Below are 10,776 nucleotides of genomic sequence, written 5' to 3' on the forward strand. Positions count from 1 at the left end.
CTCTAGGAAGCCCCACTCTTGCTAAGGCAAGGAACACCCAAGAAACCCGAGATGCAAAGCCCATAGAACCCGTGACAGTTGCGGTCAAAAAAACCCAACCAATATATCGACCGAAACAACAGCTTGATATCCCGGAATCATCTAAGTCCAGAGAACTTGGTACCCCAATGGCTGCACAAGAGGGAAGCAATGCACCGTCCATGCCACTGGAGCCACCCTTAGTACATCAAAGAAGCACTAGACACATGGATCAGAATATGGAGCTACCCTTAGACACACCATTGTCAAGTCCGCTGCCACTAGAACCATCACTATCTAGCCCAATTCCACCCCAACCACCAGCAGGCCGTCTTAGGCCTTCCTATGAGTGATGTTCATTTCTATTGGTCGCCAAGGACCTTGATGAGAATACAGGGGATGACTTGGTGACTTGCAGTAAGCTCTTGGATAACACCTTTGCTACATTCGCTAGGAGCTACGAAAGACTTGACCTCGGCTTGCTTGATGAACCCCTTGCCTCCTCTGAGGTTTGTTCCTTACCCTGAACTTGGGAAGAATACGAGTTCATGACCGTAACATCCCCCAAGGTCTCAAAGGAGCACGCATTCATTAGACCACTAATAACCTCATAGTGCAAGCCCCAAAGGCCTGCGTCGCCCATTGAGTTGGAGGAACTCACTCGCCTCGCTAACTCTAACTCCTTGTTGTTACGATAAAAATGGGGTAACCTACGTCTCCAATGGGAGAAGCGGGGTTGCCAAATAATGACTAATGTTGAGCAACGATGTGCCATCAAGACAACTGAGTATGACCTGACTTACGTAGCACCAACCTTGTTTAGGGACTTGGCCGCCACTCACTCCAAACACCTAGATGACTAGGTCTTGGCCCATCCTTACATTGATCGTATCCTTACGGAAGAAGAGGTACATGTGGCTAGCCACATCAACTCGAGTGACTTTCTAACCGATGTCCTGACTTACATTACCCAAGTATGCATTAGCCCTCGTAATCTCATTGTCATGCCCAATGGGAATACAACCCTAAATTCTATAATTGGCTGATGGCCAAGTAAATAGCACCCTACAGTGCTCAAATGTCTTGCCTCTCCCATGTCCAATCCTAGGAGGATTCTTCTCATTCCCAAGGGGGGAGGGGGTAAACATGAAGAAAGGTGAAATCAAGGAAAAGTTTCATAAGATCTTGGAAATGAATAGAACTGCTCAAGGAGAAATTCTTTTTGTTTTTTAAAGCATGTTTTTCTTGCCATAAAAGCATGATCAATTCTTGTTTATTTTCCAGTAAGAAAATGTCTTAGGAGTACTAATGGTGAACCATGATATATGACAGGAACCTAAAATGGCAGGGCAAGATAAAGGCAAAAAGCTTCCGTTCACAGAGGAAGAGCAAGCTAAGTATGGCTTAACGGTAGAAATGAGGGGCTACAAGCACGCCGTGAACCTAGAGGATGCCGTCATGGAAAAGCCACCCATAAAACGACTTGTGGACCAATGCAACCTACAGAAGTACTTAGAAAAGGTTGGGTAGGTGATCAACTACAAAAAATGCACAGTTTTTGAGGAGCTTCAATGCCAAAATGAACTATGGCATGGTGACAATTAGGAAAGGGAAAGAAGCCCACCAAGTTGAGGTGGAATTGATTCGTGAGGTGGTGGAGAAGGCCCTAGGATTAACTAGCAGGACTGAACAATGCCCAAAAAGGGACGTGTACAACATGCTAGGGATGAACAAGACTTTTGTGCGCACAATGGATGGGGTAAGTTTAGCAGATATTCCAAATCCTGAGATCAAGCTGCAGGAAAAGATGGTCCATACTCTCTTCTCCAGTCAAAGGTACAATGCCCTTATGAACATAATTGGGGTGCCATTGTTGAAGAGCATCGCAATAGGATCCCCATACAAAATAGACTGGAATGCCTTTGTGCACAAAACTATTGAAATCTTGGTGAAAGCTTTGACCACTGGTAGAATGGTAGTAGGAGGAGAATCCCTGACCTCCATAGCAAGATCAGTTCGAAAGAAGTCCTCCTCCAAAGCATCCACCATGTGAAATCCTAACGGCCATCATGCAGGAGGCCTTGAAGGACATAGAGGAAGGTGGAGAAGGAGTAGGGGAAACTCCTTGTTTACCACAGCACAGAGGAGCGAGAAAATGGAAAAAAGAGATAACCAAAAGGGCACAGGACAAAGGAAGAAAAAGGTGCCCCGGATGGAAGTTAGACCTTGAAAAATTTGAATGACAACCTCTCCAAAAGGCCTCAATGTCGCCTCGAGAAAAGAAAAGAGTAAAAGCGCACCATTAATTGTGAAAGCGCTCTCGAATCCTTGTAAAGGAGTGCCAGGCTCACTCCTGTGCAAATTGTATGCACTAGTTGGGAATTGGGATAAGTTGTATGCAAATTATATGCATTAGTTGGGAATGGGATAAGTTAGAACGGTGGGAAATAGGAAAAGAGGGCCTAGGCTAATGGCTGGCCATGTAAAAAGTGGGGATGACCGCCCAAAAAGTAGGGCATGTATATAAAGTTCAAAAGTGAATGAGAAGATCATTCTTGTGTGTGGCCAAAGCTTCTTCTTCTTCTTCTCTTGTTTCTTGCCTTCTTGCTTGTGCTTGAGTGAGGGATTGAGGGAGTGAGGGAGTGAGTGTGTGAGAGTGAGGGACCGTAGAGAAGAAGCTCCCCATCTTCTCTTCTTCTCTTCTTCTCTCTTTTCTCGCGCGCCTATGGAGGATGGAGCTTGACAGAGAGGGCTTGAGGTTGCTTCGGCTTGCCGCAAGGATCGTGGAGCTACCGGAGTGCAAGAGAGAGAAGGGAACTCGATCGAGCATCAAGGTAAGCTCACTACACCCATAAGGTAGGCATTGTGTATTGGCTATGTGAGAGGTAGCCATGGCTGCTCAGCTTGAAATGCTTGATCAATATGCGGTCCGTAGGTCTCGGGGTAGAGCTCCGTAACTCCCCTTCATTTTGGTTCCATTGCCGGGGAGGAAACCTGTGCGGTCGCATATGCAGTGTATACATTGTGGCGGTAACCACCTCCCAGCCGAGTGCCAAGATCCTAGATCTAGGCCGTGCTCAAACTGCAGTAGGTTCGGTCATGACGCATTACATTGTAGACTGCCAAGGAGATTCCCATATGCGCAGCAATACAATCCTCCATACTTAGGCAACATACCACCTAATCTCTTTGGTAGGGGAGCCCAGTTGGCGCTTCCAGCACCAAATGCCATAAGACCGGCCATTTCTAGGCTAGAGATGAATCCAACAGGCATACCCAGACCACCAGGACCCTATGTAACCCATCCACTGAGTGACGTTCCTGTTCACTATGTGGAAGAATCTAGTGAAGAGGAGACCTATGTGAACCCATACATGTCCTATGATGAGGAAGGCAATCCAGTCCTAATGGACTACCGACCAGTACCGGTGATGGCGCTAGGTAGAGGAAGAGGCAAAGGATTTGGAGAACCAAGTCAAGATCCCAATCTCATGCTGGACTTGCGGTCATCCAGGCCATATTTCATCACGCTGCCCGGAAAGGGAACATGCAAACAAGGACAAAGCTGACCTTTGATGCACCGAGTGTGGAATCACACACCTATTTCCTGACTGTCCTAGACGGAAGCCATCAACTAGTTCTGCCAATGTGCCCTCAGTACCCTTGGGGCTGTTTGGTGTGGAAACCTTTGACAGTGAGGATATGCCCATCCCACTACATGTCATGATGCAAGCATAGACAAAACAGGCAAGTAACCTGGATGTAGCCTCGTTGGGAAAGAAAAGTTGGAGGAGAAGGAGAAAGAGAACAGACGCAAAGATTACCCTTAAGACTGAGGAAGCTACAACACTAGTGACAGGAAAGAGGGTCACTGATACAGAGGCAGAGACCTCAGCTCCTAAGACAATAGAACTAGGGAGTGCCAAGGTAGGGGAATACCCCCACCCCAAACGGCAACTCGAGGCTATAGCCAAAGTCAAGGAGTGGGCCAAGGACGCCCAGGAACACCTTAAGGATGTAGAGCCCATACTAGAAGACCAAATTGAAGATCTCTCTAATGTGAGTACACCCGTTTCATTGTCGCGACCTCAATCGGGGAACGCACCCACACCACAGGAGATGCCACAGAGGCAAGACCAGGAAGAAGCATGTCAACAAGTTAACCACGACATATGGCCAAAGAGTGCTGACCAAGGAGGAAGGCAACCACCTAGCAACCTCCTTACCACTTTAGTAACCACGCCAGTAACCTTGAGCCTAGGAGATTTGCTTTAGCACCACCCTTCCTTATGGCAAGAATTAAAGCATTGGGTGGAGGGAAAAGAGAAGCACATTGCCGCTAACTTGCAAGAGTAGGACGCAGCCACGCAGATTCCAAGCCTAACAATACACTCAGTTCCAAGGTCACTGCACGTCAATGCTTTCTGGGAAGGCACTGAGATGCATGCAGTCTTACCTATCTTAGCCTTGGAGGATGTAACACGAAAAGGAATCGTAGACACAGGCGGCGCTGATGTCAATGTCTTGAGCCACGTAGTTCTACAAGCCTAGGGAAACCCACCCGTGGAAACGGCTAAGTTCAATATCACATTGGCCAATGGAATGAAGGTCAGACCATTCGGGGTCCTAAAGAACTAGCCAGTGAAGGTCGCAGGGGTGCAATTTTCTGTGAACTTCATTGTCATGAAGGGAGTGGACTACGACATACTACTAGCCTGACCCTGGATGAGGAACGCTCGAGTTATTGAAGATTGGGGTAACAATCTCATCTTCTTGGGAAATAGAACAGAAGCAGTAAGGGTTGAGATAGATACCTGGAAGACTACCCCAACCAACCTTGATGCTATCTCAACCATGCTAAAAGGTGATGCAAGGAAAGCAAACCCTATGGGTCATTGACCAAGTATATCCCTTGCCCTGAGGACGAGCGGGATTGGATGCATGTCTTGAAACAAATTGACCTACCGTTCTCAGATGAGGAAGAGCTATATAGGCAACCTGCTAAATCCCCAAGCATGCTAGCAAGGGAGCCCATCGTGCCACTCTGCATGATGGCAGGAAGCTCATGTACCCTAGGGAAACCGGTCTCGTTCCATATCCCCACCCACAAGCTCGAGCTTCGGGAAATCATAGAGTAACTGACCGATAAAATGAAGGGTAACATGGCTGCCAATCTAAAACCCCTAATGATCTTTTGGCTAAGCTTGAGTGAAAATGGACCAAAATTCACGATTTGAACCTATTATACAATCGGGCTTTAGTCATTGACAAAAAGGAGATTGGAGAGGAAAGCCTGGGGGATGACGAACAGCCAGAGGGGCAAGACTCTGATGATGAGGAGTACGAGGACTGCCGCTCTATTGCAGATGAGAGTGAAGAAGAGTTAGACACGATAGAATATGAAACTGAAGGGAGAATGATCGAACATATCAAGGTAGACTCTAGGCCTAGAAGGGAAAGGGAAGGCTGGAATGAAAGAGGAGTCATGCGGATAGAGTGTGATAGATCCTGGTTGGAGCACATAGGAGCCATGGATTACGAGCAGGCAGGAGTGGCGCAACCATTGGTAGTTCTAGTGCTTAAAATGGATACACCTATTGAATTACAATCCCCTGGCGAAATTCCTTCCTCAAGCAAGGGATGTGAGTTTAAATCGGAGTCAGAAGTCAGTACGGAGAGTGATCCTGAAATATCCCAACCCTTTAAGGTCAGATGCACCAAAGGTTAGAGTTGAGCCTCTTGAATGTCCACTCTTAGGCACCCATATCTAGGGGTTGCCCTCATAGTATCATTGTGCTCGCAAGAGATCTTTGGGAATCCATCGCGGCATGGTCGTGCGCCTATGTCGATAGCGTCTGAGCTGCCTTGTAGGCTGTGACTGATAGTTTTTGCATTTAGAAGCATGTTTTTGCAGTTTACAAGGAGGTGGCCCTTGTCATTTTGGCACCCATATGAGCGTGGACTCCTTGGCCTTGTGAATGGCCTTGGTGGGCTTGGTTCTAGCAGTTTGAGCATGGGGTGAGATATCACAGCCCTTCTCCCTAGGCTTGGTCATAGGTGTGGTCATAGGGGTCTCTATCGGTGGCTTTGTAATTATAGAAGGATCAAGATAACCCTTGCTAAAAGTAGTCACTATGCGCACATTGCCTATAGCAAAATGGATGTAATCTAGGTTATAGTCCACATTGCAGTTCATCTGCTTTTTAAAGTGCGACCTAGTAGTGACTTATTACTGGCCCCTTTAGCGTTTGGCAACATATAAAAGAAGACTGGTATACTTTCAGACTCGATAGAGACAGCCACTTTGCATTTTCCTAAGAGTGACTAAGTGTTGCCCCCAAATGGGCTAAGTTTAGTGTTTGTGGGCTGTAATTTAGGTTGACCAATGCGTGTCCAGTGGTCATGTGTCAAGATATTATAGTCAGCACCTTCGTCGATCAAGGCATCAAAAGAATATGTTCCTTCTGCAGTGACCATGATTCGTAGGTAGGCGGGTGCCATTGCTTCTTCATCTTGATTTGTCAGTTCGATAATAGTGGCCACGCAGACATTGACAGGGGCTTCAAGCATAGGTGGCTCGTGCAACGGATGGGAAGGAGGATAGTACTTTTTCATGCGACTGCCATTGAAAAAGCCTATTCCTTCACCTTCGAGTGTCTCCAATTCAACATTCCCTGTTCTACTAATTGTACGTACTCGAAAAGGTTCTAGTCCTCGAAATTTCATTTTCTGTTTGTGACCCTTTACAAAGTATAGTAGAATGAGGTCCCCCTGATCAAAGTTGCGTTGTTTGAATGCTTGTCAAACCATATCTTTCTTCGTGCCTTCTCACAAATCAAAGCGTGGGTGGCTAAGAGTCGAGTCTCCATGAGATGCTCTAACTCCACTAAGCGGTTGGTCCTCTCTTCCCTTCCAACACTCCTGGGCTGCTATCCTTAAGCTAGGGACAAAGAAACTTAAGGGTAGAATGGTCTCCATTCCATAAGTCAGCCTAAAGGGCGTCTGTCCTACAGCCGTCTTATAAGCTGTATGATAGGCCCACAAGGATCCCAGTCACTTCGTGATGTGGATACCACCTTCATAAGCACGTTGACTAGGATTTTATTCATGGATTCTGCTTGGCCATTTGCTTGAGGGTAGTAGGGCGAGGACCTTCTATGAATGATTAGGAAGGTCAAGAGAAAGTGGGATATCACTTCATTAATGAAGTGCATGCCCTGATCACTTACTAGTTCAATTGGACAACCAAAACGTGAAAGGCCCTGCTCCCACAAGAACTTCGCAGTGGTTCTAGCATTGTTCTTCTCCTAGTGGCTCTTGCCTCTACCCACTTCGTCAGGTAATCAGTTGCCACAATGATGTAGCATGCCTGGGAGTACTGTGCCACAGGACTGATAGGTCCAATGAAGTCAATGCTCCATTTTTCGAAGGGTTGTTGTGCTATTATAGTAGCAATCAGTGCGTAATTCAGTACAAAGCATCGATAGTATCCCGTATGGCCTAAGAAACACTGAACGCCCTTGTAGTAAATGGGTGGTGGTAGGTCGACAATGACCCTGACTTTTGAGAATTCAATGGCAATGCTGTTCCTTGACACTACGTGCCCTAGGATACATCCGTGCTTCACCCAAAATTGGCACTTTAAGGGGTTCAACCAGAGATTGTATAACCGACACCGTTCAAAGACAGCTCTCAACTTTTCTAAGTGTTCGGCCCAACTAGAGTGTACGCATAAGTCATCTACGAACACCTCTAGCGCACGTCTAAGCATATCCTTGAAGATGGTGCACATTAATCGTTGAAAGGTCGCAAGTGTATTCATTAGCCCAAAGGGCATAACAATGTAGGTGAATACACCCCACTCCGTGGTGAAGGCAGTCTTGTGCCTATTGTCAGGGTGCACTTGCACTTGATTATAGCCAGAGAAGCCATCCAGGAAGCTATAGGCTTCTTTGCCTGCTACCCTCTCCAGCATGTGCTCGGTATATGGTAAGGGGTAGTTGTCCCTCTTCGTAGTGGCATTAACTTTCTTGTAATTCACACACACTTGAATTTTACCATTCTTTTTTATAATGATCACTATAGGTGATACCCAATCCATGTGCTCAATCTCATATATAAATCCCGCCTTCATGAGCTTATCGATTTCCTCCTTCACTGCATAGGCGTGTTTGGGATTCATAGGGTAAGGTCATTGCTTTCTTGGCACTGCATCTGGAACCATTGGGATATTATGGGTCACAACCCTAGGATCGACTCCTTTAAGTTCCTCCAAGGACCAGGCAAACATGTCGACATACTCTCATAGGAGAGCAACAAGTTTAGCCTCCTCATCCTTGGTCAAGTCATCAACAATGAACACAGGTCGAGGCTTCTCGCCTTCCCCTGCCAAGTTGACTTCCTTAACCTTGGCGGGTCCCTCAATTGGCTCACTGGTTTGCCCTTGTCTCTTTTCTCCTAGCAGAATAACCATTCTATCACCCTTCTTACACTTTGTGAAGCGTTTGGGGAGATCATGTGGCTTCTTTTGCCTCTCTGCTTCTGAGTCCTTAGTTCGCTTCTTGGCCTCCTCCTTTAGCCGTCTGCACCTTAGGTGGAATGGTAAGTCCCAATACACTCCCCATCCCACGCCCTGTGCCATATCCAGCAAAGTGCACCCAAGCAAGGGGCGGATGCGACAACCTTGATCCGAAAGTGAATGAAGAAGCTCATTTGGAACAACGCATGTGAACTTAGCCACAGAGCATTAAATGAAGGATCCGTCTAACACCATCTTAAATTTCAACCAAGGATCTATCCACACGCCATCCTCCAAGCGCGGATCCATCTAACACCATTTTGAATTTCAAAGATGGACCCACCCCTCAACATCCCTCCAACACCAGGGATCATAATCAATGCCAAGGCCTTTTAGTTCCACAAATCCCTTCAATAGCTCCATAAATCCCTCAAATACTAGGGCTCATTTCACCCTCAAGAACCTTCCAATTCTAGATATCCCTCCAACACACCCTCAACATGGTATGACCACAGCCTCAAGAAGCCCCCAGCCACCCAGCACCACCGTCCCTCTCACCACCAGAGCAAGTGCCATGGGATTGGCACTCGTCTAGGAGCGGGGTAATGTTAACCCTCACACGAATGAGGTGGAACATCGGGAAACTCTAAAGTAGAGGACAAGGCCAAGGAAAAAGTGAAACAAAAGACGAAGGTGCACCAAGAAAAAGTGCAAGTCAATACTTTTGTAAAAAAATGCAAGGCGCACCATGATTTATTTTAAAGAGTGCCGAGCTCCCACCTGTGCAAGTTGTAAAGGTAGATGGGTGGTAGGAAAGAAGCTAGGAATATAGGAGGACAATGGAAAAAAGGGCCTAGGCTATGACCAACCATGTAAAAAGGGGATGACTGCCCAAATAGGATTGAGGGCTTTGTATATAAAGTTCAAAAGATGAATGAGAGCTCATTCTTGAGCGTGTGGCAAAAAGCTTCTTCTTCTTCTTCTCTTCTCTTGTCTTCTTATGAGTGCTTGAGTGAGGGACTGAGTGTGTGAGAGTGAGGGATTGAGGAGAAGAAGCTCCCCATCTCCTCTGTTCATCTTCTTCTCTTCACTTCTCTTCTCTTGTCTCGTGTGGCCATGGAGGATGGAGCTTGATGGAGAGGGATTGAGGTTGCTTGAGCTTGCCTCAAGGATCGTGGAGCTACCGCGTGCAAGATAGAGGAAGGTACTTGATCAAGCATCAAGGTAAGCTCACTTCACCCCATGGGTAGGGATAACACATCGGCTACCCATGTGTTATCCCTACCCCATTGGCAGGGATAACACATCGGCTATGTGAAAGGTATCCATGGCCGCTCGGCTTGAAATGCTTGACCAACAAGCGGTCCGTAGGTATTGGGAGTGAGCTAGAGAGCTCCCTACAACCCCTCCTCTCTTTGTGAGTTTTCTCCCTTTTTTCTCCCTCTCTTCCCTTTTTTATATCTCTTCTCTCTCTCTCTCTCTCTCTTTACACACACTCTCCCCATATTTATCTTTCCCCCTCCCATTTTTTATCTCTCCATCTTTGCAACCTCTTTCTCTCTCTCATTACCATCCCTGTTGCCAATAGGTCTCATATGCCACTTGCTATTGGAGAGAGAGAGAGAGAGAGAGAGAGAGAGAGAGAGAGAGAGAGAGAGAGAGAGAGAGAGAGAGAGAGAGAGAGAGAGAGAGAGAGAGAGAGAGAGAGAGAGAGAGAGAGAGAGAGAGAGAGAGAGAGAGATTTGGCCTCTTGTGTTAGTGAGAGAAAGAGAGATGGTAGAAGGAGAGAGAGAGAGAGAGAAAGAATTTTTTTTGAGGAAATTATTAATGAAGTTAAAGGAAAGAAATTTGAAATTAGGTTTCAAAGTTAGGTTTGGGAGGTTTGCACACAAGGAACTCTAGGCCGCTTCGCGATAACTTTGTGCTATATCTCAAAGCGACATTGTAAGGAAAGTGACATTTTTGTGGGAGCTCTCACTCGATCACCAAGACCCATGGACTGCTTATTGCTTCAAGCGTTTCAAGCCGAATGCTATGCCTACCTCTCACATAGCCGTACGTTCTCAACCTTATGAGTGTAGTGATCTTACCTTGATGCCTGATTGAGTAGCCTCCTTCCTCAAGCACACTGAGAGCTCCACGATTCAAGATGTGAGCTCAATCCTCTACCTCCAAGCTCCATCCTCCATAGCCGTGTGCACCAGAGAAGAGAAGAGAAGAGATGAGAAGAAGAGAGGAGA

Source organism: Lygodium microphyllum, chromosome 26 (genome assembly GCF_053477565.2).
Source record: "Lygodium microphyllum isolate KBCC chromosome 26, Lygodium_microphyllum_v1.1.10, whole genome shotgun sequence".
Taxonomy (NCBI): Eukaryota; Viridiplantae; Streptophyta; class Polypodiopsida; order Schizaeales; family Lygodiaceae; genus Lygodium; species Lygodium microphyllum.